The sequence below is a fragment of the Cupressus sempervirens genome, chromosome 4, assembly GCF_028749045.1.
Source record: "Cupressus sempervirens isolate cs-2001-9-10 chromosome 4, ASM2874904v1, whole genome shotgun sequence".
In the NCBI taxonomy this organism is placed as follows: Eukaryota; Viridiplantae; Streptophyta; class Pinopsida; order Cupressales; family Cupressaceae; genus Cupressus; species Cupressus sempervirens.
In genome coordinates this window covers 160,817,945-160,845,489 of record NC_143121.1, presented here as the reverse complement: position 1 = coordinate 160,845,489, position 27,545 = coordinate 160,817,945, and positions in this window count along the sequence as shown.

The following is a 27,545-nucleotide window of genomic DNA, read 5'->3' as shown; positions in this document are numbered from 1 at the left end:
TTTGTATTTTCTATGCAATCTACATGTAGCCAATAAGAAAAATGGAGAAGGCATGCAACCAATAAGAAAAATGTAAGGAATGAGTAGGAAGCAAAGATTCAATATGGATCATAGATCCATGCCTAACCCTAAGTCTTCCAATTTCCTTATAAGGAAGATGAAATCTCATTAGAAAAGAGAAAGGTGATGTACAAGGGTGTGGAAGGAACACTATTTCAGAGAAAAGAGTATCAGATCTAAGAGGATCAAGATTAGAGAAAGTAGATCAAGTGCCTGTATTCAGCAAACGAAGGATTGTAAGCTATCAGGTTTATTATACCTAATACTCTCTAGCAATTGTATTAGAATGAAAAACCCTATGGTGATAGGTTAGCTTAACAGCTATTTTGTAGATCCTTTAAATATGTGATTAAATCCTTTAACAGGGTGACACTTCATGTAAAGTGTTTGTCAATCCTTTAACCAGGTCACTATTGATATTGTGTAAAGCTTTTAATAGGGCAGGCCTTTAACAGGGCAGACCATCAGAAGTGGTTAAATATTATTACTGTAGTGATTTTGTGGGTATCATCCCCACCCCAGTTTTAGATTCTTATTTCTGGAGGGTTTCTAGGTTACCAAAATCTCAAGTGTTATGTGGTGATGCTTATGTGTTTCTCATAACTGTTTGATACGTTCATATGCATGCAATCTACTTTTAGTTAAAAAGTCTTAATGGTCAAAATATAGTACTTCTGATTCACCACCCCCCCCCCCCCCCCTCTCAGAAGCATTCTTCCTATTTGAATATTCCAACAACCAGGAGGTGCATCTCCTATCACAAAAAAAATGAATACACTATGTGATGCACCCAATATTAAAGTACAAATTATCAACTCATAATTAACACAAAATAGAATATATCAAAACAAGGATTTACTAGTTGGACATCCCCTTGTTGTTGACATTGCAGTAGACAATCTCGTATGGGTGTCTGTCAACCTCATAGGAGTCTCCTACGCTGGATGACCTGAACAATACATTGTTAGCAAAGACATTATGAAATAATAAAAGTAAGAGTTAAATTAAGAAGTTTTGAATGTTTGAAATAAAAAATTCCTTCTAATTTGTCAACTAAAAGATTATTTTACCAGTGGTAATCGGAGCTTTGCTACTACTAGCCTCACCACATTGCCCTTGACCAGGTTGTGGATAGATTTGAGAGCGTAAGCTCAAAAACTGTAAATAAAATAACATAATAATATAATATTTTTTAACTATCTAATTTGTACAATTTCAATAAGGTTTACCCTCACTGAAGAAGGGGTAGGAGTAGCATCCCGGTGGCCTCTATCATCTGTCAGATCCATATCATCTTGTCACAAAGATTAAACATAAAAAATTTAGCTAACTGAAAGCAATAGATAGCAAAAAGAAAACTTATTAACAAAATGGTATATAGTACTTACAACCCTCATGATAGTAACTTTGTTTGTATCTATGTGATTTAAATGGTAATCTATTAGTAGTTCTTCCCCTGCACTTATTGATTTTATTGCACAAACAAAAACTTCATTCCCCTCATGTGCCTCAAATATGCAATTGGGTTGCTTACTAGTTGAGGAAGGTCGTGTACTATTTATAAAACCTACAATATTACCTGTTGCTTTTGGTCTCCCATCAATGTAAATAGAAAATATTTTACTTTGAGCATTTTCTTTCCATTGTATATAATTAGTTGATAGTGCATACCTACACATACTTTTTTTATATTGAACAATCCACATCCAATCATTGCAATTGTAACATGGACCGACATACTTGAACAATTTGACAATTTTTTTGTAACATGCCTTTATCCCATCCATGGAAAATAGGCCCAAACCATGTAATGAGGATGGAGCAATGTGATATATCCTCTCATTAACACAAAAATCTATGTTAATTGGAAGTAGCTCATTGGGTACCTATTCTTTCTCAATGTGTGTGTACCAAAAGGGCACCTTGATGTTGCCTTTGGTCTCATCATCATAAGAACATGACCCCCCATTAGCAAGGAAAAATTGCATGCATTTTTTTTTTCTAATCTTTTGACCTCTAGTTGATCTCCCTATTTTATTCATACTACATGTAGAGCTTTCATCTACCATTTTCTCATCTCCCTCATTCAATGTAGATAGATCTAACAAGTACCTATTTGGTGGGTCGTGCAATCCATCAAATGGAAAGTGAAAGTGAAAAATATAAAATGTAGTAAGTTGAGAGTGATTATACAATTATATTTCTATATGGACCTTCTTTGTCTATGTATACATTATATGATTATATAATATGTCTATTTATAACATACGCGCTCAATGATAAACAAGAAGACTATAAGAAAATTATGTCTATTTATTGAGTTATACCTACTGATCCATGTCACTATGCGCGATCCATGCCAAAGGGGTCAAATTTCTTGCATATGTTAATCATTTATCTTAAGTTAGCTAAAAATTACATGATAGGCATGAACATGAACTAATTTACCTTATATGTGGAATGAAATATCGTCAATAGAAGGGATGATGATGTACCTATAGTCAATTCACTATTTGCAAAAAGGGTGATAATAAAACACAATATAAACATTGGTAATTATAAATAACATATGTTGTAATCATTAGAAATGAACACAATAAATATGTAATCAAATTTCTTGCATATATTAATCATTTACCTTAAGTTAGCTAAAAATTACATGATACACGTTTGCTACAAATAACTTAGAAGACAACATGAACAATAGGAAACATTGTAAACATGAACAAATTTCCCTTATATATGGAATGCAAGATCACCAACAGAATGGGTGATGATGTACCTATAGTCAATTGATTGTTTGCAAAAAGGGTGATAATTAGACACAACATAAACATTGGTAATTATAAATAACATATGTTATGATTATTAGAAATGAACACAATAAATATGTAATCAAATTTCTTGCATATGTTAATCATTTATCTTAAGTTAGCTAAAAAATTACATGATATGTGTATGCTACAAATAACTTAGAAGACAACATGAATAATATGCAACATCGTAAACATGAAAAATTTACCTTGTATATGTAATTCAAGATCATCAACAAAAGGGGTGATGATGTTTGTTGTCATTGATTATCTTCTTCTTCTTCTTCTTCTTCATCATCATCATCATCATCATCATCATCGCCATCATCACCATCATCATCGCCATCATCGCCATCATTTCCATCATCATCTCCATCATCATCACCATCATCACCATCATCATCACCATCATCACCATCACTATCACCATCATCATCACCATCATCATCATCATCATCACCACCATCACCATCATTGCCATCACCATCATCTTTATCTTCATCATCTGCTTCTTTATCATCTTCAATATCTTTTTCTTCCATAACATTATACTTTATTGGCCTTCCTCTTGGATCATGTCTAAAAAAAAATAACCAACCCTGTTTATGTGGAACCTTTGAGATAAACACTTTCTTGCATTGACTTGGAAGAACATAGGGTTCATCTCCAACTGGCTCAAATGACCTTGTTTTAATCATTGTAAATCTATTATCATGTTGAATAACTGTTCTATCTAGATCATTTTGATTTAGTTGTAACCTTTACCATTTGATGATGAATAGAACTACTTTGAAGGTGTTAAATTCACACTCAATTATATCATCTAAGCTGCCATAGTATTGATTTTCATATTGTTAAGGATGTATGTGGTTTCTAGATGATATATTGGTGACCTCAAAAATTGCATTTATCCTAGAATCACAAGTTTTCTTTGTGTCATCCAACTTTTTTATGAAAAATTTGTGGCCATGATATTACATAGCTTTGTGGTGCTTGACCTACAACTTTTGAAGTGTGTGTAAATTATTTTCATCGTGAGTTGATATGAAACATACATCAAGTTATGATCATTAATAAATTTCTATGTACCTCTCCACCTCTTAAACCCTTTACTAGATCAACTACCATCGACATAACATTGAAATCTCCATTACGATGAGCTTCTATAAACAATGAAGCAACACCTTCCCATGTTAATAAGTAGCCATTTTGTTGACATCATTCAATCCATTTCATCATCCAATCAAGAATGTTTGCAATATACAAATGTATTGCATCCCACTCTCGACCACCTATTTAAAAAAAAATACACCAATTATAAATAACTTATATTAAAGATTTATAAGAATTAATTATCTACAATAACATCTTAGATTTACCTCTCACTTTCCTCAATCTACCTTTTCCCATCAAGTACTCCTCTTCGAATTTGTTAATTGAGTTGGGATCCCAAATATGATCTACATGGATCTTTGCTACACACTTAGGAAAATATTCACTAATGTACACCATGGTCTGATATACCATAGATCCCTCCACCATATAACCCTCAGGATGTGCTCTCTGTCGAAACAAGCCTTTCAAAAATTTCAAGTGCCTCTCAACCATCCACATTGACCTAGTTAGTATAGGTCCACACAATTCAATCTCCTTGACTTGATGTATGAGGTAGTGTTCTTGTGCATTGAAAAAATTTGGAGGTAGACACTTTTGCATTTCACACATCAGAAGAGGAAATTTTCTCTTCCAATATTTTTTATCTTCTTTATTGATTTCTTTAGATGACAACCACCTCATGTATTTTCCAAGATCATATATAACCTATTTGACATTGTTGGCGAAGTGGTGTGGGAGAGATAGAGGTAGAACGTACTACAATATTTGTAAAATGATCTTGGTAATATTTTATAAAAGAATGCAATTAAAACTACATGCAATATATAAATATATCATGAATGCAAAATAACATGAATTACCTTAATAAATGTATGCCAATCATGTTTTTTCAACCCTAGCCAAAATTCACTTTTCTTTGATATGAGATTGTTTATGTTCCTAGCAAATCCTATGGGAAATTGTATTTTTTTATGACTTATTTTATAGCATTGCTCTGCTGCTCTAACAATAACCAACTAAGGGCACTTGTATCAATCTAGTCTCCATTGTTATTTGATCGAATGTCAATTTTCATTGCATGGTTGGATTCTTCAATGTCACTACAAGTTTTGACAATTTGGTCTTTGTCACACCTTCCATCCAAGATTTTTCATAATGTCTATATTACATTCTTTCCAATATGCATAGGATCAAACAAATGCACAATTGAGAGTTTTTCATAGTATGGAAACCTAGTAAATTGTATAGGATAAATTTTTAGTCCTTTTGGAAGTTGTTCATTGATGCCTTGACAACCTTCACAAGCATCAATCACATCATCAGTAAACAAAAAACAATATCAAAATATAAATTTGAAACAAAAATCATTAGATGGAATGACATTACCTCAATGATTTATTTTATTCTATACCAACTTCCATAGGTGAGGTGTCATTCTCTGTGGCTTTGACATAGTCTCTTCTTTCTCATTGAAAAGAAGTTTTTTGGTAATTCGATACTTAGATTTCTATGTAGAAAGTCTCTATTCTCATCGAACACCTGCTTTCTTAAACTTTTTGAATGATAAGATTTCATCTTTGGACCACAAACTAGACATGAAAATTTTCAATTGTCTAAAGACCTACAAGATCATGTATAATTGGATTAAATGTGTTAACTTTGACATACCATAAAAGAGGTGTTAAGAAGAGAACATACTACAAAAATGTGTTAGCCCAGTGGCATCGTGTATTGTCCATACAAGCATTGTATGAAATTGAAATTGTCTTTGTCCTATTGGTCTATACATGTCATACATAGTAACCCCATTCCATAACACCATCAACTCATTGATAAGGGGTTCAATATATACATTGATATCTTTAACTTGGTACTTATCTAGTTGAATGAACAAAAATATTACATAATTATTATGACCATTTTGATGGATTAGTAATAATAAATTAATTTAGATGACCACTAAATAAAAAAATACCTAGAAAAATCAGTGTCAACATTATGTGTTCTCTCTTTATGGACAACCAAGGAGGTATGTTATTGTTGATAACAAAAATAGGCCACACCGAGTAAGTAGATCTCATCTCTCCAAAAAGATTGACACTATTTGCTGCCAGTGAAAGCTTGAGATTACAAGGTTCTTCTTTAAAGTGTGGCCATTTTCCCTCTATTTCCTTAAATTTTGAACCATTTACAAGCATTTTCATAGTGTTATCTTGACTTGTATTGCGTGCATGGTAATCCATAAATTCTGCCAAGCTATTGCACCTGAATAATCATTGCATACATGGAATAATGGGAATATGCCAAAGAACCTTGTGAGGCACATTTTTTGTTAATTGATCTAATTGATATCTACTAATATGAAAAATAGGGCATTGTGTTGCAAATTCATGCTATTTATGATATATAATATGATCGTTTGGACATGCATGTATTGTTTGATACTCCATTCCAATATCTTTCATGATGGCAGATAATTCTCGATATGAGCAAGGTAGAATGTTTGATGGTGGTAACAAAAACTCACCTATCAACCTACGACCAAAAATATAATTTTTTAATTTAAAGAATATCAATTGCTATACGAACCCAATGTTAATTTTAAGGGAACTATGAGTAAAATAATGAAAGAATATGGCATACCTCAACATACATGTCATTGTTGCATTGGATAAACCATTCATAACCTTCAAATTCACCAACAATAATACAATGGCAAGAAGAGTTGTTTTGGAGCCTTCATATAGGGACTCATGTGCCTTCTCAAGTATAGGTACATCAGGCTCTGCATCAACATCATCATCATCATCTTGATCATTGTGATCATCTTGATCATCATGATCATTTTGATCATTGTGATCTTCATCATCATGGTCTTCTTCCATGGTATCATTACCTTCTACTTCAATATTCACACCTCCATGTTCCCTCATTTGGAAATCAGCATTCTCCAAATTGTCATGGTCCATAACGTGAAACTCGGGGATGTTAACCTATATGAAAATTATGGCCTTATATTAACCATGACCATGATTTCATCATCAAATCATGTCTTATGTAATTTATAAACTATTAAAATACATACCAGTGGATGATATTCATTTCCCCCTTCAATGTGACCATGTTGCCTACAATGTTGCTCAGCTATTGTGATTAGATATCTTTGAGTCTTTAAGCCCTTACAAATTTTGCAAGGACAATAACATTTTTCATCACCTTTTCCTTTTAAGTTAGACCACAGTCTAGCAATTGTCTCCTTATTTTCTTATGTGTTGATATCATCAGACATGGTCTTTCTTGAATGGAATGACTCGTTAGTGGAAGAAGGATGATTTGTTCGCAACCTACAAATGGAGTAGTAAGAGGAAGACACATATAGAAATGAATACTAAAGTGAGATAGATAGAAAGAGGTATAGATAGAGAGATAGATTGATAAAGAGATAAAGAAAAATAAAAAGTGAAAAGAAAAAAATACTTAGTTGACCTTCCATAACTTAGAGGACCAAATCTTTGCTGATTAGTTTAACATAGATTGATGAATAGAAAATTCACAATAAAAATCTGATTTTTTTCCACACTTGTTCAAACCATATAATGAATGAAAAAAAATGAATTGTATACAAGTCACTCCAAATTCTTAGCTTTTAATATGCTTCATAGATGAGATTGCATTATATGGTTTGAAAAAGATGTGGAAAAAAATGAAATGACAGAGTCACTCCAAATCCTTAGCTTTTAATACGCTTCATAGATTAGATTGATCATGACTCTGTTGATGATTTGGAGTGATAAGGATACAAATAGAGTGTAGTTGCTTTGTAAGCTCATGGTTTTTAAGTCATTTTGAAGGTCACTATGTTGGAATAGTTAGAACCAAAGGAGTGTATGGAACAGTCAGAGCTTTAAGTAATATATGAGATCTAAAATCACTTGTAACATCAAACAACCACTTTGATATGGCTTAAAGAACCTAAAAGTCCAAACATTATAGGGAAGCATCCAACAAAAACAAAGTATTTTTCACACACTTCACATGGATGATTACAAACAAACAAAGTCTTAAATTTTGTCAATTAAAATCTTCCATAGAAAGAAAAGAAGTTACTAATTGCTCAGCCTAGATAATTTTTTTGGAGGAGATCTATGTTGTGGAACATTTCCAAGAAATGAAAGTTACACTTCAAAACAAACAAAGAAACACAAAGTGGAATAGTACTTTCTGCTTCTATAAATTCCATTTAATCCTAATATTAACATAAAATAGAATGAGTTTAAATGACCATAAACAAATTGGCTTTAGAAACTTTCATTAATTCTTGGAAATTTTTGAAACATTTAAATTGAAACCCAAAGTAACATGAATATTTGGACTTAGTTATCAAACTTTATTTTAGTAGCATACTGAGGACTCCAAGAGCCTTACAACAACCAAGGAGGGTGGAAGTAATTCACCATTGGTAAGAAATAAAGATTGCATTTGCATATAGCCTCAATTAGAGAGGATGATCTTAACAAGAACATCACATAAGAAATAAGATTAAATATCAAAAAAAACAATAAAAAAACTTTAGACTGGCCATTATATCAAGCCATCATTTGGATAAAAAAGTGGATCATCACATACACAAAATTGATAAACATCAGTTATAGTGATGAACATATTACTTTTAGATTGATTTAAAGTTCTATATTAGATTGATACAATATAGAAATAATATTCAACAATATAAAAACCTTCACCAATCAATAGTAAAAACTTCAAGAGATGATACCAAACCCTACTATAGCCCTAGGCTTCTTATAACTTTTGTTGAATTTTTTTGTGTTCAGATTCAATTAGGGTTCAAATATACTTTTCTATTTTAGTGTTAGTTGTCACTCTAAGAATGATGCCATCAATACTTCCTGATATTGCAGTCAATGTCATGAATCTCTCTTATTAGTGACTTGAAAACCTCACTTTTCTTTTACAGATGCTTGTTATGTTGCTGAAGTTTACCTAAAAATGTTATACTTAAAATAACAATTTTCTTGACATCTTACTTCTATTTGATCAATAATTGATTTTCTCATACATCTTTATATGTAGATTTTTAGAAAATTTATGTGATCTATTTTGCATGGTTCTTCCAAATTTGATAATCTACACATACAATAGTCTACACATATATGTTGAGACTATCAATGATTATACGTTAAAAAAATGTATCATAAAACTACCTTAAAAGTGCATATAAACAAAATAGTCAATTAAACCTACCTAATGTACCTAAGAAGAGAAAAGTCATCAATCCTTAGGCTCAAATTTAAAAGATCAAAAGAAAATTTTATAATATGCAAAGTCTTACCTCAAGAAAGTCTATCATTATTTCCTTAGAATGCTCCAGTAAGAGAAATGGCTCAAACAATGAGTGGTTTATAAGATGTGTAGACTTTCAACAATTGATAACTTATTATGAAATATATAATATAAACTACCAACAATTATGCATAAATATGTATAATACATAAAACTAATAATCAATGTAACCTACAACATGTGCCTAAGGAAAGAAAGCTTCATCAATACATAAGAATGTTGTAATGTGCAAAGTCTTCTATCAAGAAAGTCTATGCCTATTGCCTAAATATGTTTTCAAAAATGTAGCAGTTTACCAAACAATGGTTGGTTATAAGAATGTAGTTATCAAAAATAAATAAGCATTAAGACATTTGTGAATTCAATAAAAATTTGATTGAACATTAAAGATCACAATGATGCATAAAACAAACTACAGTCATCTCTCACAAAATTTTGTCATCATGTCTGTGCAGTGTGCATGCTTGCACACTTAGAAAAGGAAAATTATTTGATGAGAGGTGACTACAATTGTTTTATGCATAATAATATTCTCCAATATTTATTCATCACTTTTATTATACTAATTCATACCTGTATATTGTTGATGGCTATATTAAACATCCACTATTTGATGAAAGAAATCAGATATATCCATCGTGATGCTAGAAACTAATTAACTAACTAAGTGTGTGTGTGTGTGTGTGTGTGTGTGTGTGTGTGTGTGTGTGTGTGTGTGTGTGCGTGCGTGCGTGTGCGTGTGCGTGTGCGTGTGCGTGTGCGTGTGCGTGTGCGTGTGCGTGTGCGTGTGCGTGTGCGTGTGCGTGTGCGTGTGCGTGTGTGTGTGTGTGTGTGTGTGTGTGTGTGTGTGTGTGTGTGTGTGTGATAGCTTGCTCTTTTTTATTGCAGGGGAAACCCCTACTTTCCATAGCCTAGTTTTGTGAGAGCATCAAGTTATGGTCTGTACTTGTATATAAAGATATATAAATATACTAAGCGTATAAATTGTGAAAGGCCATTGTATTTTGTTTACTGCATCATTATGATCTTCAGTAATCATTTAACATTCTTATTTCTCTCATTCATTGCCTTTTCCTACCCATATATCTATGTTGATTACCTATAAACTACACACTAATTAATGAACTATTTCTCTTCTAAGCATGTGTGGACAAACTTTTTCTAAAAAATGAGAGAGAGAGACAACTTTAGTTTGTTTTTTGCATTATCATAACTTCAACATTTTTAGTGCACCACCAATTGTCTCTGACTCTCTGGATTAGCCTATATACTATGTAGCTTAACACCAATAAGAAAAATAAATTTCTTCTTGTTTACACCCCAACTACCATGCACTCTTAACTTGTTCAAACTGGGTAAGTGAAATAAATTGTTTACTATTCACATCCTAGCTAGTGTATATTCTCAACTTTCTCGTATTGGGATTTCAATGATCAAAACAAAAAAAATGTGTTATCATTTGTATTCTATGAAATTTCCCTTTTCTGATTTTGTATGATATTTCCAACCTCTAATCAGATTTTCAAGATCAAACAACTAATATCACAAAGATCCACCAAATTTCTCAAGAAACCCCAAATCGGGTATGCCAGAAATTGTGCCAAAAGCTTCACAGCTTCACCTATTATTAATAAATCTGAAAATGGAAATTTTTACAGAAATTTCAGCAGCATAAAATTCTAAAAAATGACATTTCCATATCTTTATAGCCTTTACACAATAGTTCTCAAATGTAGGACAAAAACTATGCTCATCGGGCTCCCGAAATTAACACAAAAATGCCCGAAAACACCACAAAAACACTAATAATCTATCTCAGAAGTTTAATCACGTCCCAATACATATATTCAGCTCTATTTTAACACCTTAAAGTCTAAAATATGGCAGAAACCCAAACTGATATGAAATACTCAACTGAAAACACCAAACTCATACAAAAAACACACCCGAAAACCCACAAATCTGCACTGTTCAGCACAAAGGCAAACTTTGTATGAGCATGCACATGGAATGGATTCAAACTCCCGTCCTTAGCCTTCTTGGAAACCTGCAAACTCCCATTCTTGGGTCTCCCTGGAAAACTGTAAACTCCCGTTCTTGGGTCTCCTTCTCCACAAGTTTGGCAACCTCTGAAGAATAACAAGAAATGAGCAAAATCAAGTTCTGGAATGAGCCCAAAATGCCTCCAAACCCCTTAAAAGAGGTCATAATCGTAACTCACATCCAAGAGAGTTTAATGAAACATATTTTAATAATAATTTTCATTTATTAGTCCAACAGTTTCCAAAGATTAACCCCCTTTTCTGAAACTTCCCTTTCTTGGGCCTGCCTACCTTAGCAAAGATTATTATTTTTTAATTATTTGAAAAGGGGACATGACAAGTCCTCCCCTTCCAAATATTTCTTGTCCTCAAGCAATGGCTGAACAATAAACCAATCAATCCACCTGGATCCCAAATGTAGTCATGAACTATACTACTACCAATTAACACAGGCTCCTGCAATATCCTCTGCAATATGACCAAGAGGAATCCATAATCAAACTGACAATTATAGCTCAACCAAACTTCAAAATCACCACTACCACAATCAAAAACCCATGAGACACAAACTCTTAGAACATCAGAACCCAAGTAAAGTGGACAAATCAAACTACCAACACAATAAATACCATCAACGCATCCCACTGGCCTACACGAAATGTACAATCCAACTCTGCAACAATGGTGAACTCTCTCGAATGAAACTGTACCAAGTATGGAGAATCCACACACTATACAACTCCTGCAGTCAACACAACTCTGCAAATCATCAGCCACTATCTTATAACCATAACTCCCATGCACTGCTGATGGTGAAAAGACATTACAAGATAAAGAGTAAGAAATGGAATCCAAACAAAATTTTCCTGCCATCAACTCCTCAAAACAAGGATCAAATGCTAACTGATGTACATACCCTACAATATAATGTTGATTAAAAAAACCAACCTCAGTCAACAACTCACCATGAACAAGTGATACAACCCACTGTGATTGATCACTAGCTAAGTCAGGAGATGTCATAGCCAAAGGAGTAGAATCAATAACAACACCCACTGAAGCATCACTCCCAAACTCCTGCTCTAAGTCACATATTATCAAGCTATCAACTGCAGAACCTATCACCATGTCATGCCCATCACAACTCTCATCTTGAGGCATCAAACTGTCCCATAACTGACGATAAGCACTAGGAACCAAAGTACATCTCTGTATCATCATCTCATCAACATGGTCATCAAAGGTAAATTGATGAGCGTACCTCATAGTGTAATGCCGATAGAATTCGCCAATCTCAGTCAGTGGCTCAGACTATAATCTAGATGAAACTAACTGCAATTGATCATTAACCATGTTGGAACTGACTACTACCTCCAAAGATATCACCAAGGGAGTAGTATTACTAGCAGGAACCATGCCAACTACCGACTCACCAACATCACACATGATCTTTGATACATCTCTAGTCTCTGTACCATCAGTACTAGAGGCCACCACCATGTCAGACATACAACAATCTGCTACAACACCCAACTCAACTGAACCTAGCTCTAGTGGGAATGAACCTGATATGCCAATGTTAGTATCAAGGATGGATGCATCCCCATCTCCACTGTCTCTGACAATCTCGTCCATGGACATCCTCGGATCACCAAACACCATAGCTTGTGACTGTATAGGATTAGGTAAAGACTGTAGTCGCTCTAACTCCATGGTCACCTTAGCCAAATGAAACTGTGACTCCTTGAAAGCCAATTGTGTACTCTCAAGAATCTCAGAAGTCACCTCAAGCTACTCAGTAAGCTCACTCACCTCATCTTCCTTGGCCAAAAATGCATCATATGTTGTATTGCCCCACTCCATAAGATAATCTCTGTCAGCTACCAACTGCATATAATTCTATCTCAAAATTTGAATAGCCTCCCATAAAGAGTGGATCTCTGTCAAGGAAAGATAACTGCCTTCCTGCTCATCACTAGTAGGAGAACCCCATCCATAAACTGCTAACAACTAATGAGCAGCATTGAAATGCTAGCAAGTGATAGCAATGTCTCGATCACTAACTCTCAACTGATTAGACACATGATGGTATTGACTTGACTGTCTCCTGAAAACCTCCTCTGATGCATTGTCTAAAGGAGTATCCTCAAAGTTACTATTCTCTAGAGTATTACCATCCATGTCCTGTGAATCAACTCTAAAGCTCATATCAACATACAGAGTATCAAAAATTGTAGCACTACTGTCCAACTCCTCTGTACCCAAAGAAACTAAGTCTTCAAAACTACCCACTGCATCCTCCTGGATGTCATCAATGCCAATATGATCCTAAGACTCATCTGTACACACTGCCAAATATGAAAGATCATCAACACATTCCAGCAAGTATGGTCGACTAGATATATGAACAAAGCCCAACACTGGTGTATAAAAACTAATACCAACATCAGACAAGCTGCTAGCACAGGAAAAGACAACACCGTGCAATCTGCTAATAAAATCCATGATAGCACCCAAACAAACACTGCTACCAAAAAGTGTTAAAGATCTCCTAGAAACTGAATCCCAAATGCCAATATAACAATCTTTAGGCCATATCTGTAAACTAGAATCAGCTGGTAACTCAAGTAAAATCCTCACTTGAGTAATATGACCAATACCAACTAACTCCACATACCTATCATGATGAGATAATGAAGTCAAAATACTATCTTCACTCACCTTCAGTTGGCAGGATAAATCATGTGAAGTACTACCTGCCTCAACCTCATGTGATGAAGCATCTAACTGTGCCTGGTACTCTTTCTCAGCAAAGTCATGAATGCTTAATGTCTGCTCATCTCTACTAGGTATCTCACCATCATGCACAACAAAATCCTCATAATCATCATCTAAACCCACTACCTCCTGTGGCAGAGTAGAATCTAAGACCTTTGTCTGGCTATAAGCTAGTTTCTCAAACTCCTCATGCAAGTTCTTGGTAATTGTGTCATATGCCCTGTGAGAAAATATGCCAAATAGAAATCTAGTCAACTTATCCACCTTAGCTGGGTCAAACAACATGTCATTTATTATACGGTGGTGCTCAACCAACTGTTCAGACATGTCATGGCCTATTTTTATAAGTTTATCTTGAATGTCTAAATAACCATCATTTCTACTGTTTTGACTCTGGATATCAATTGTCCAAGATCGTGTCCTCTGAGACTCTGTACTATACCTATCCATTCTAGATAAAGTAGAGTGTAACCCCAATAGGATATAACTTCTTCAAACACCAAGAACTAACATGCAAATGATTAGAAGTAGCATGCAACAATAGATTTCGACATGCAACTGATTAGAAGCAACATGCAACCACCAAATTCACCAAGAACTAACATGAAAATGATTAGAAGTAGCATGCAACCATAAATTTTGACATGCAACTGATTAGAAGCAACATGCAATCATAAATTATGACATGCAAGATCTGGGTAGTTGTCAAAATTGACATGCAAACTTCTACAACCACAAAATTCACTAAGAACTAACATGAAAATGATTAGAAGTAGAATGCAACCATAAATTTTGACATGCATCTGATTATAAGCAACATGCAATCATAAATTATGACATGCAAGATCTGGGTAGTTGTCAAAACTGACATGCAAGCTTCTACAAACCCTCAGGCTGGCAAGATCATGGCTCTGATACCACTGAAATGTCCCTTTTCTGATTTTATATGATATTTCCAACCTCTAATCAGATTTTCAAGATCAAACGACTAATATCACAAAGATCCACCAAATTTCTCAAGAAACCCCGAATCGGGTATGCCAGAAATTGTGCCAAAAGCTTCACAGCTTCACCTATTATTAATAAATCTAAAAATGGACATTTTTATAGAAATTTCAGCATAATAACAGCCTAAAAAATGACAGTTCTAGATCCATATAGCCTTTACACAACATTTCTCAAATGTAGGACAAAAACTATGCTCATCGGGCTCCCGAAATTAACACAAAAATGCCCAGAAACACTACAAAAACACTAATAATCTATCTCAGAAGTTTAATCACGTCCCAATACATATATTCAGCTCTATTTTAACACCTTAAAGTCTAAAATACATCAGCAACCCAAACTGATATGAAATACTCAACTGAAAACACCAAACTCATACAAAAAACACACCCGAAAACCCACAAATCTGCACTGTTCAGCACAAAGGAAAACTCTATATGAGCATGCACATGGAATGGCTTCAAACTCCCATCCTTAGCCTTCTTGGAAACCTGAAAACTCCCATTCTTGGGTCTCCCTGGAAACCTGTAAACTCTCATTCTTGGGTCTCCTTCTCCATAGGTTTGGCAGCCTCTGAAGAATAACAAGAAATGAGCAAAATCAAGTTCTGGAATGAGCCCAAAATGCCTCCAAACCCCTTAAAAGAGGGCATAACCATAACTCATGTCCAAGAGAGGTTAATGAAACATATTTTAATAATAATTTTCATTTATTAGTCCAACGGTTTCCAAAGATTAACCCCCTTTTCTGAAACTTCCCTTTCTTGGGCCTGCTTGCCTTAGCAAAGATTATTATTTTTTAATTATTTGAAAAGGGGACATGACATTCTATTTCTAAAAATTTAGCAAAATAAGCTAATACATCACTTGGGACATTAGACTGCAGTACTATATCTCTAAGATATATTTATTGGAGATCCTTCCCAAAGATGGTTTGTAGTCAAAGTTCATTAAATTTGATGCCTATATGAATCTAAAATTTAGATACCAGCTTAATCCCTTCTAAGTTCTATAGTTAACATTTATCTAGATTCCAATGAGAAAATGGAGATTATGCCTTCCAGTTGATCACTGACCATATTAATTTTGTACAGGTGATTATGCCTTCTAAACTTAACAATAGCACTTATTTCTTTAATCATAATACCTTGAACCCTAAACCTTATGGTAGCCTCTTCTACTACATCCTAAGGACTTAAGGATGGATACTTGGATAAATCATCTAAAGCTCCCACTTTGGCCATGGTCAATTTGTTTGCACTATTGAATTTTGAAATCTCAGTCAAGAAACTAGAACAAGTGATGTTGCATATAATTGACCTAGCATAGGCTTAAGCTTCTCAAGCTCCCATTTTGTCCAGGGCCAATTGCCATATTGGATTTTCAAATCTTACTCAAGAGAACTAGACAAGTAGAGTTGCATTTGATTGATCTAGCATAGGCTTAACTAAACAAAGAATAGATTTAAAAGTAGTGGCAACCACCATAATTTCATACACTTTAAAGAAATATTTATCATCATCCTAATCAAGGTCACACAAAAGAAAATTCTTTAGATAATGCATCAAGTGTTGATATATTGAATAATTGTGATCTTATGCCCTTTAATCCTCATAGATAGTATTCTTCCCCTTGCCCTTGGGAACTCAACCCTTGCAACTTCAAGACTTTTTCCACACTAACCTCAATATTTATTAACCTACCCTATCACAAATCTCTCACCCAAGAACAATGTTGAATGTTCTTTATTATCAAAACAAGTAGTTGATTACTCCTCCAAATAGTCTTTGAACTAAACATGATTTGAATGTACACATATATTTGGACATCTTCTAGACTCCACATTCTTCTTTTGATACCCCTCACAGTGCTTCCCTATTGTCTTGTATGGACAAATCCACATCTACTCACTCTTGTCTCCATCCTCTTAGTAGTAAGATGATTTTCTTAGACCCTTCATGCACATGTTTCTTTGTGCATGACATCTTGCATCCTTGTGGATAGATATTATATACCTTTCCCCATATTATTTCTTAAATGTTAGGTCTTATTGCATGTAAGATAATGTTAAAATACATTTTGTAATGTTCTTACTTAACCTATATTAAGGTTTTGAAAATTCCTAGGAAAATGATTTGATCTCTGTAAATATCATAGGGTCTTAATCCTTGCAAATGCCAAAGCAATGGATATTCAATACTCCACCATCTATACTAATAGATCTTTAGCAACACAATACAAAACTATGAAAAAAGAATTAGACTGTAAAAAAAATCAATATATGGGAATTATGCACGAGATTCAATACTTTATTTGTTCAAAATAGGTTTACATTCATTCTCCTCATGTCATCGATCATTGCAAATTTTATAAACTTATACTAACTCCTAAAATCGACAACCAACCATAACTACCCATAAATTGACCACAAACTACTTATTTTTTCAATCTATTACATTATGTTTATAATGTCAAGTTGATAACAAATTAAATTTCCCTTGCATATGAATACTGGAAAATTATATCCAAATGATTGTTTAACAATATAAGGAACACATTTTTCTGACTATTTCTTAGTTTACCCCATCAAAAGATTAGTTTGCTGAAATTTTTCTGACATATTTTGACACTCATTGAAAAGATTATTGTCTAAGAGCAATGCCAACGATGATCTAGTTGCAACTAGAAAAAAAATGTCAGTTCAAGATGATACCTTGGTTGAACTAGATAAGAAAATTGCAAAGTTGAAAGTAATAGAGGATGAGTCAAATGCCAAGATAGAGACTTGAGTAGTGGACACACATTTAATATTCCTAGACTTATTGAAGTAATTTTGTAAATTCTATCATTCAATTTCTTACAGCCAAGCACTAATGTCAAACCTCTAGCTACTTTTGAATTCTCTTTCACCAAAACTAAATTGTATATGAAAGAGCAGGTAGGGAAGATGAAGAACCCACAAAAAGAAAAGATTTTGAACCATCACAATCTAATGCCCTCAATCTACCATAAAACCCTCTTCCAATTTTATCAGCTTGAGAAGGAAAAGTGAAGGATGAAGTTAGCCACACAAGTTTCCAGACCCCAATCATATTCACATTGCAAGGGAAACCCCTACTAGAGAAAGACTATGCACTATCTCTAAAACATATAGCAAATAGCACTGCATACTATATAAAATCTCCACTATTTTGTAATAGCCAAGAAAATTATCAGCAGCTAGCTGAAAACCCAATTGATACAAACTAAAAGTTTACCTATTACAATGGTTGGCATTGAAGTCAGGCCCCTACACAATGCCAAGTTTGGCCCTACACAATGTCATCTTACTTTTCAGTGAAGCTGTTCATCCTTGATGAAGGCTATATCAACATATGCTAATGTGAGTCCTCTCTTTGGGATCCCCCCTTGAAGACACTATGCCCTCATGTGAAATGCTAGAATGCTCTGGAACCCTTGACACTAACTCGTGCTCAAATGAAATGTGATTTTTGCCCCTTTTTTTTTTTGTCTTAATGTTGTCGTGTGCGTCACAATTGAGACCAAAATAATTGGTCGCAATTGCGACCAACATAGGCATGTTATTAAAAAAAACAAAAATTTTCTTTATAAATTGACCAACCAACCCATTTAAAAGACTTGGTCAAAATTTAGGATTAAATGCACTAGTGTGGGATGTATTCTTATCATTGGAGTTATTATTGGTGATTTCATCTTATTTATGATAGTTTTTTATTCGTTGGTTATTATATTGTTTCCATTTGGCATTAGTATTTCTTTAATGATAGTATCTCTTTAGTTTTTATTCTTTATTGTATTTGGTACCTGGATGTTGGTATTGAATGAGTGTTCTTTCAACTTAGCTTTATTTTCTTCTTGAGTAGTTGTCTTACCCTTGAGGTAGAATTAGTCATCACGATTCCTTGCCTAGGGTTGTTTCTATGATTTGATATATGCATGTGGATCATATATTATCTCCCCTACATAGTGGGAGTAGAATCCTGACTAGGTGACAACATGGTCAAGAGGTAGTGACTTCTTACCAGTTGGGTCTGCCTTAATTTGACAGATATTGGATGTTCATTGATGTAGTAGTACCATTGTCATTATTTTTCTTGTCTTGGAGACTTCTATGTATTTATGTATCTTATATTTTGAAATCCTATGCGATTGATGTGTGGTATTTGATGTACTTGTATATATTCTCACATACCCTATAACATGTCTAGTCAATGTTATGTGTTAGATGTGTATCATTGTATAAGTTATAATTATTCATTTTCTTATGAGGTTATGTATCTCTAATTTCTTAATGATCATGGAACAATGTAATTGAGGCTTGAATTAATTAATATAAACTTATTAATGTGACTCAATATGAAGGAACCCTTGAGGAATGAAAACTATATTTGTAATTTCCTGTGTGTACTTTATGTGTATGTGTACATTGCTTCTGCATTGTTATTTGATATTGTTTAAACATTTATTTTTAAATAGTTCACTAAACATTGTAAAATTTTAGATTATTTCTCTTGGGTTCCTAAGCAAGGTGTTACATCTATTATTAGAGCTTGAGATTATACATTGGGAACTCTAGGCATACTATGTGTCATCATATAACAAGTAGTGAAACTTGAAAAAAGATTAAACAACAAAATTTATCATCAAAAGACTTAGACATCAAGTTGAATAATAAAAATTAGAAAATAATAGAACTTTTGAAATAAAACTTGCATTTATAACATTTGACTTTTCAAACTTTTATTTTGTGACTATACAATTTATCTTTGTTATCTTATAGCTTAGTTGGAGTTTTCTTGATTAAGTTTGAAAGCTAAACCTTGTTTCTTATCTACTTGGTTATGTAACATTGATTTCTAGTTAATGTGTAGACTTGTGTATATTGATTAGATATCATTATGTATTGCTTACTATTTGTGTGGATGTAGCAATAGAATATGAAAAGATATAGTTAATTGTGAAATTAGAAGTTAGTTCATAGTATTTTCATCTATGTAAAATGCATTATGAAAAATTAAAATACTACATTACTTATTGTGATTTATGCATTTATAGTATTGGATGAGTATTGTATACTAGTAGGTCAATTGGGTCAAGGACTTAAGTCCCCAATTGGATTATGTACTATTTTAATAAAAGAGTCATCTAACACATTGTTGACCCTCATTTTCACCTTTCCTAAATTCCTAAATTCTAATGTGAAAATGTATTGAATTGTGATGTGTAGTTAGGGTTTTGTTGAAATATGTCATTAATCCTCTAATAAAAACCCTAAATCTGATAAAATTAGACCTTCCTTGACACTTATGGTTTCCTTGAAGTCCCTTAAAAAAATCTCCCTAGTGAGAAAATCCTAGTTTGAGGTCAGTGCCCTTTTTGAGCCTTTTAAATTTTCAAATGTTTCAAAGGGTTACATTTTACCTTAATACTTTGGCATTTAATGTATGCTTGTGAAAATTTTAAGTGTGCAACTTTGCGATCAAGATTGATTGCATAGTAGAAGCTCATCATAATATAATGGCCTTTTAAGGTGTGACCCGACAAAGCAATGAAGTTTCCTTTGATCACCCAATCAAAGTAGTCAAGCACCTAGTTACCTTTTGCACTATGTAATGTAGGAGCATCTAGACGTATAAGGGCAATCCTATGTCACCCAAAAAAAAAAAACCTAGACTTAGTTTCTGTTTCATGTGTTTTCATTTTTGGATACCCATCTGGGTCAAATAAAGGTTTCAACTCTCACAGTTCCACTATTAGTGTTCTGAGTTAGATTTTTCAAGCACCTTGGGATACGTGTAAATGCTAGAAAAATAGGACTATGTAATTGAGCCATAATTATGGTGAGTTAGAAGGTGTAAATTGGAGGGATGATTAAAATTGTAATTTAGAACATTCCAAAAAAAGAATCAGGTCAAAAGGTTGCACGGTTTGAAAGTTATCATAGTTTTTCAATTTTTGGAGACTTCCTAAGAATGCTTCAAAGTCAGGTTTGAGGAACTAAATAACCTTTTACAGACTTGAAAAATAGGGAACAAGTGAAGCTTTTCTATAGGGCTATAGAGCACTCCAAGAGCTTTCCAAAAGTGTAAATGATTCATCAATCAGAGCTACAGTTCAAAAGTTATGCCTCTCAAAAGTTTGGCTATGCCTCCCAAAAGTTTGGCTACCATTTTTGGATTCTTCTAATTTTGCACCGACTTCTAAAGTGACTTCTGGAGCCTTCCATTTTGGCGGTGGATGACAACTAGCACTTTCTAGAATGTATTCCTAATCCTTAACCGTTTGGGGTCCATTTAAGAACCTTTCTAGCATTGTAAAAGGTAGTTCAAAGTGGATTTTGAGAGAAGGTACTGGAAGAAGAAATTATCTCCAGATTTATACTATTGTAAGCCCATAGGGCATGTTTTGGATTCTATTCTCTCCGCACTGAGTGTATTAGCATATTTTCATAGTTAATAAAGTTTTCCCTTTCCTATTGTGTCCATTCTATTCTTGGGTTGTGTTTCCATCACTATGATTGAGCAAAATCATCAATTAAACCTTAATTGCGTAGTCACCTAAATAAGAAAGATGTAATGACTTAGCATTGTGACTAGGAAAATGCTTTTGTTTGCATGATTGATGCATCAGAAGGTAAAGTTTAAAAGATAATCATGACTAAGTGAAATAGTTAGAAACTCATAAAGAACCTTTGATCTCATGGTTGCAGGGATGATTAAATAATTAGAAGGTTTGACTACAAAGGAGAGACCAAGTTAAATTACTTGAGATTTTCCTTAGTCACATGGTCGGGGAAGATAAGTCATGTTATGTAGAGTGGAGTGCAATCGAGTGAAAGGAAGTTATGGGGCTAAGAATTTGTTTGCTTGCTAACTCGCATAGTTAAAATAAATATTCAGTTCTTAGACCATGACCTATAAAACTAGTTAAGGAAGTGTTTAATCATGTAGTCATGACATTAACTCAGTAGTCAAAGGATAAATCACAACCTGACGATCGCTACTGCAAGGTGCATGAAATGTTTGATCAATCAGTTATGATTTTAAGGAAGATAGGGATAATTAAGTTAGTGACTCAGTGATGCAGTCAACTTATAAGAAAAGTATAAGTGATTGCACCTTTGAGGTGATAAGAATAAAATGCTTAAGACAATCTATGATGTGGAAAAATAGATTAAAATGCTCATTCATGGGGTCACAAAATTAAGGATTAAAAGAAAAGTTCAAACTGCAACCAAGCAAACTAGTTAAGATCAACGAAAAATTTGGTAGATTGCATAGTCATGATGTTAAAGAAGTGTTAGTGAGGATAGACCATGAAGCGATGACCAGATGACAAGAGCATAAATATCCTTTTCTCACATAGTCAGAAAATAAAGCTATTATTAGATAAACCAAGCTATGATATGGCAAAGTCTTAATTCCAAAGTACATGTAGTGTTTTGATTGCATAGTCGCAGGAGTAAAAACCTAAAATCTTGAAAGGTGTGCAAAGCCATGACTTAATGACTACTAAAGAAATTCACATGGTTGTAGGAAGTAACTATAAATATTAGTGAAATGAAGAGACTATGTGATTAAAGATAAAGAAATGTTAGATTTTTAAGGCACTCATTCGCACAGTTAATGGCTAAAAGATGTGATTAGACTGCAAAGTGGTGAAAGAAGTATAAAGCTATGATCACTTAGTCATCAATGTTTAAGTGCAAAGGAAAATGATGATTGTGGAATGGTGAAAAAAGGGAGTCATAGAATCGTAGGGATAGGTTTTAATATGAGAAATGATTATTAAAGAGCCTTACTATGACTTAAAAGTGATGCCCTATCAAAAGTGCATAACGAAGTTGGAAACGCTAGCAGTACAAGAAGATTTGGGAACTTTTACAAAAATTGAGATTTTTCATGCATGTTGACATAAATTCTTCTCTATTGATTTTTTCTATTAATAATTTGATATAATGACTTACTAGGTTACATTCTTTTGTACAATATGGATCTAAAATTTGAGCACTAAGAGATTCTCTAGAGCTTGCAAAAATTTTCAAAGCTTTCCAAAGTTGAAGTTGACAAAGTTTATTGTAAAGAAGAATCAATTTGAAGAATTCATGGCACAAGAAGATGGTAAGATCATAGCTCAAATTGATGTGGAAGAATATTTGCAAGCTACTGAACAAGAAAAGTCAAAGTTAAAAATAATGTATGCAGAAGAATGGGTATATTTTCTTCTAGGGTCTTCTCATGTTCAGACTTTAATAGAGATACATATTCCTTCTACTGAGATGCCATTGTACCAGATACATATGGAAATTATTTTTTTGGGTATTTCTATCACAATAGGTATGAAAAATTGCCTAACTATAACCCATGGGTTAGGAATATGGAAAAATTGATAATGCCAAAAGTCATTGTGGATGTTGATCTAATAAAGGAACTAACCAAATCCTACAACACAATGACTAAATATTTTCAAATAAAAGATATGAGTATCCTATGTAGATTGGAGGGAGAGACCTTTATTGAGGTTTTTGACCTAGGAGATCCTATGAAAAAGGCAATTGAAAAGGAGAAGATGAATGAAACTTTCAAGAATTCCAATAATTTCTTTACTAGAAACATCATTAAGAGGCACATCCCCAAATCAAAGTTGAAGAAAGGTGAGATGCCAAAGAAGGTAGGAGACTGATGCCACTTGAATTCTTCTGCAAGTATTTTAGGTACACAATATTTGAGATAAAAAAGGTCATAGGAATTGATGGAAAAAGTTATGCCCTAGGCTACATATATATCATTTCTTTGGATATTAAGGATCCAAATCACAATGTATCATTTTTTGGTGTATATCATCAATAGGATACATGATGAGATAATGGTTGCTCAGAAAGGAGAAATTGGGAATTTCAAATTCTTCCACTACTCATTGTTGAAGCATATCATTCTATATAAAAACATAAGGCATATTAGTCTGGACATCATTGAAGCCATAGAAGATAATGGAGAGAACCCGCCTATGCAGATGTGGACTCAATCTTGGCAAAGGTTTTATCCTTATTCTAGTTCTATTATTTTTTACAATGATTTTGTTTTCCCTATTACAAACATGTTAGTAGATGTAACTAAAAGAGTACTTAGAAGTGTAAGGATGCTAATTAGACCATCTAGTTGCCCAAATGGGGATAAGATACTTAGCCATGATTAGGCTAGTTTTTTTTTTTTTTTGAAAGATTCTCAATTATAAGGGCTTTTGGGTGTCCATGTCCCCCACGTGTATTTCCAAAATATATCCCTAAGATGGTAGGCCAATTAGAATTCTTTTGGCAAATGCTTATGTTGAATAAAGGGTATCTAGGCCCTACTATTAAGAGAGGCTCATTTGTAGCAAGTAACACAAAGATAGGGAACTTTCTAATAGCAAAAGATGCCATAGAGGAGATTGACCAGTGTATGGGAGAATTCAAAATTCTCTCCTCTCCTACTAGAAATTATGATCCAAATTATTTGGTGAGGCATGCTTCGAAACAAATGAGAAAGTATACTCTCCCTAGCAACAAACCTTATTAGGAAGAGGATAGCATCATGAATTGTCTAGAGGCAAAGGTATGTAGAGATAGAATCCAATGATGGAGTAGGATAATGAATATTAAAGAAGCCATGAATGTAGTTGATCCATCATTTAATGGTTTCTATCATGAGGTAGCCTACTTGGATAGATATAGTAGGAGCCTAGACAATTTTGATTACATAATGGCACAAATTCCTGCTGAGAGTAGAGATGGAGCTAAGCCATAAATCCCTCAAATAGAGGATTTTATAACCATGAGGTTGAAGATGACTAGCTAGAGAGTTCTTCATGGCAAAAGGGAAGGTGAAATTACATAATGATTGAAATACCTAACAAGGTCATAGGAAAGGTATTGCAGATTCTACCAAAAGGATCAAAATTATTTGATATAATAAGGCACAACTTCTTGTTAAAACAAGCTAGAGAATGTGAAAAGATCCCAAACAAGACTAAATTGCAAATTCAAATGTTAGATGAGAAGATTGTACAAGCTCAAGAGTTCATGAAAGATGATGAATTCATCAAATTAGATGAATTCAAGTATTTCTTATATAAGGTTAAGAAGAATGAGCTAATCTTAGAATTGTAATCAGGTGACTCACCTGAGAAAACTATAGAGTTGGTGCAGAGATTGCAGGATTATGATCCTAATAATGAGAGCCATATGATAGAGGTAGCTAAAGAGCTTGTAGCTAGAAGTGGTATGCTTCTCTTTCCTAGATGGGAGCTCAGCTCATCCTTAATGTTAGGTCATATCAGGAAACAGGACAAGTTACTGTCCTTTGAAGAAACCAACATTGCTAGGGAGGTGTAGGCTCTAGTTTTAACATTGACAACAACACAATGGCTCTATGGAGCTTGGCTCTTGAGGGAAATAATCTAGCCCTGATGGAGATAAAGGAATCCCCCCAAGGTAATTTGACATTTTGGAATGTCACTACTATGTCGAGTGATCAGATTCATAACTTGTAAAATACAACATCACTGATGGGGAAAAGAAAAATGGACATGTTAGAAGAACAAATTTTTCAAACATATAACATATCCATTGATGCTAGGAAAAAGTATGAAGAAGAATTGAAAAGAGATTATGTCCTAGAATAGAAGGTGGTTTCCCTAGAAGAAGAGACAAAAAACCTTAGAAATATTGCAAGACCTATCATAGAGGTAAAGGACCAAGTAGTCCAAACAAAGGTTGATGTAGAAAATGTTGGGGGGAGACAAAATATGGACATTGATGAATGGGATGGAGTCAAAGAAGTGGGAATCAAGACAATTCAAATGTTGATGATGCACATGATATGTACTTTGCAAAATGGATCATAAAATGTGCATATCAATTATAGTTCATTACAAGGAGCTGAGTTCCAATGTTCAAAGGCATTGGCCCTTCTATCTCTTTTGTTTACAACTTGGGGACCATATATACAATTCTTTGATAATTTAGTTCCCCTATTACCCCAAAAGGAGTTACCCAAGACAAAAATTACTAATGCCATGAGGATGATCAAAAAAGTGAAAGAATTGCATGGATTTTTCCTAGTAAAAATGGAATTAATATAGGGTAAGATGAAAATAATTGCTGCTAGGATCCCAAATTTTATTCCTACCATTGTAGATGCTAATGGAGTGATCAAAGAATTTCACTAGTGGTCCTCATCTTTTAAGGATAGTTTGAGGCATCCATGGTTTGTGGCCTACTATAATAATGAGACATATGTAATAGTTGTCTATGATATGATTGATCTTATGTTTAGAATAGAATCAAATATGAATAAGGTCATAGAAGAGTTGAAGGTCATAATTGGTACTAAGTGGAATAAGAATATTGGTGACTTAGATATCATTTGGGATGCCACATTGCCAGATGTGGATATTAACATTTCCATATGGGAGGTTATTGCAAATATCAAAGGTCTACCATCTGCTAATAGTGACTAGGCAATGGAGGGATATAGTTAAAGATAGTAGAAACAAGAGAAAGTAAAGGAAAGAGACAAGATCTTGAAGACCAATAGAGAGATGTTAGATATACCTACTGATAAGTGCCACCTACCAGTTTTGCAACTACATCCAAATTTTGATCTAGATACAAAGAATGTTTGAATATAACTAAATGAAAAATATCTTTTTATTTGCTTTCCAATTAAAATTTGACAAGTTTCCTCCCATCTGAATATTTTTTCAACCCTTCCTATAAAAGGATTTTTGTGATGTATTCATCTAAAAATTTAAGAATACAAGTGAACATTGAATGATAAGTTGTCATGTCTTGAATTATTTTTGAGTTTATACTAGTATTTTATGATTTTCAAGGAGAATGAATACAAAAGGAATATTCTACCATATTCATTTTCTCTAAATTTTGTCTCCATTTTTATGTGTTGGTTATGTTGGAATTGAATGAGAAAGGTTCATGCAAATTTAATGCAACTAGAATAGGTTGTATATCAATTTGATTTTGCTTTTAATTCAAGGAATTAAGTTCTTCAACAAATTGATAGGATTTCTAGTCATATAAGAAGGATATTCATAAGAATGGGGTTTCGGGTTAATTTCTAATAGAATTAATTGTAAGGTAATTAGTTAGGTCAAATTTTTACTAGGTAGACTTTGAATACAAATGGATAGGGCACTAATCATCTATTCAGTTGCATATTGAAGAAATCATGGGGTTGCATGGAGCATAAAATTAAAATCAAATCAAATTTTACTTTACTATTTAAAGGTAGAATTGTTGGTTGGCACTTATTTGCAATAGTTGTCTATGTGTGATAGTTAGCTACTAT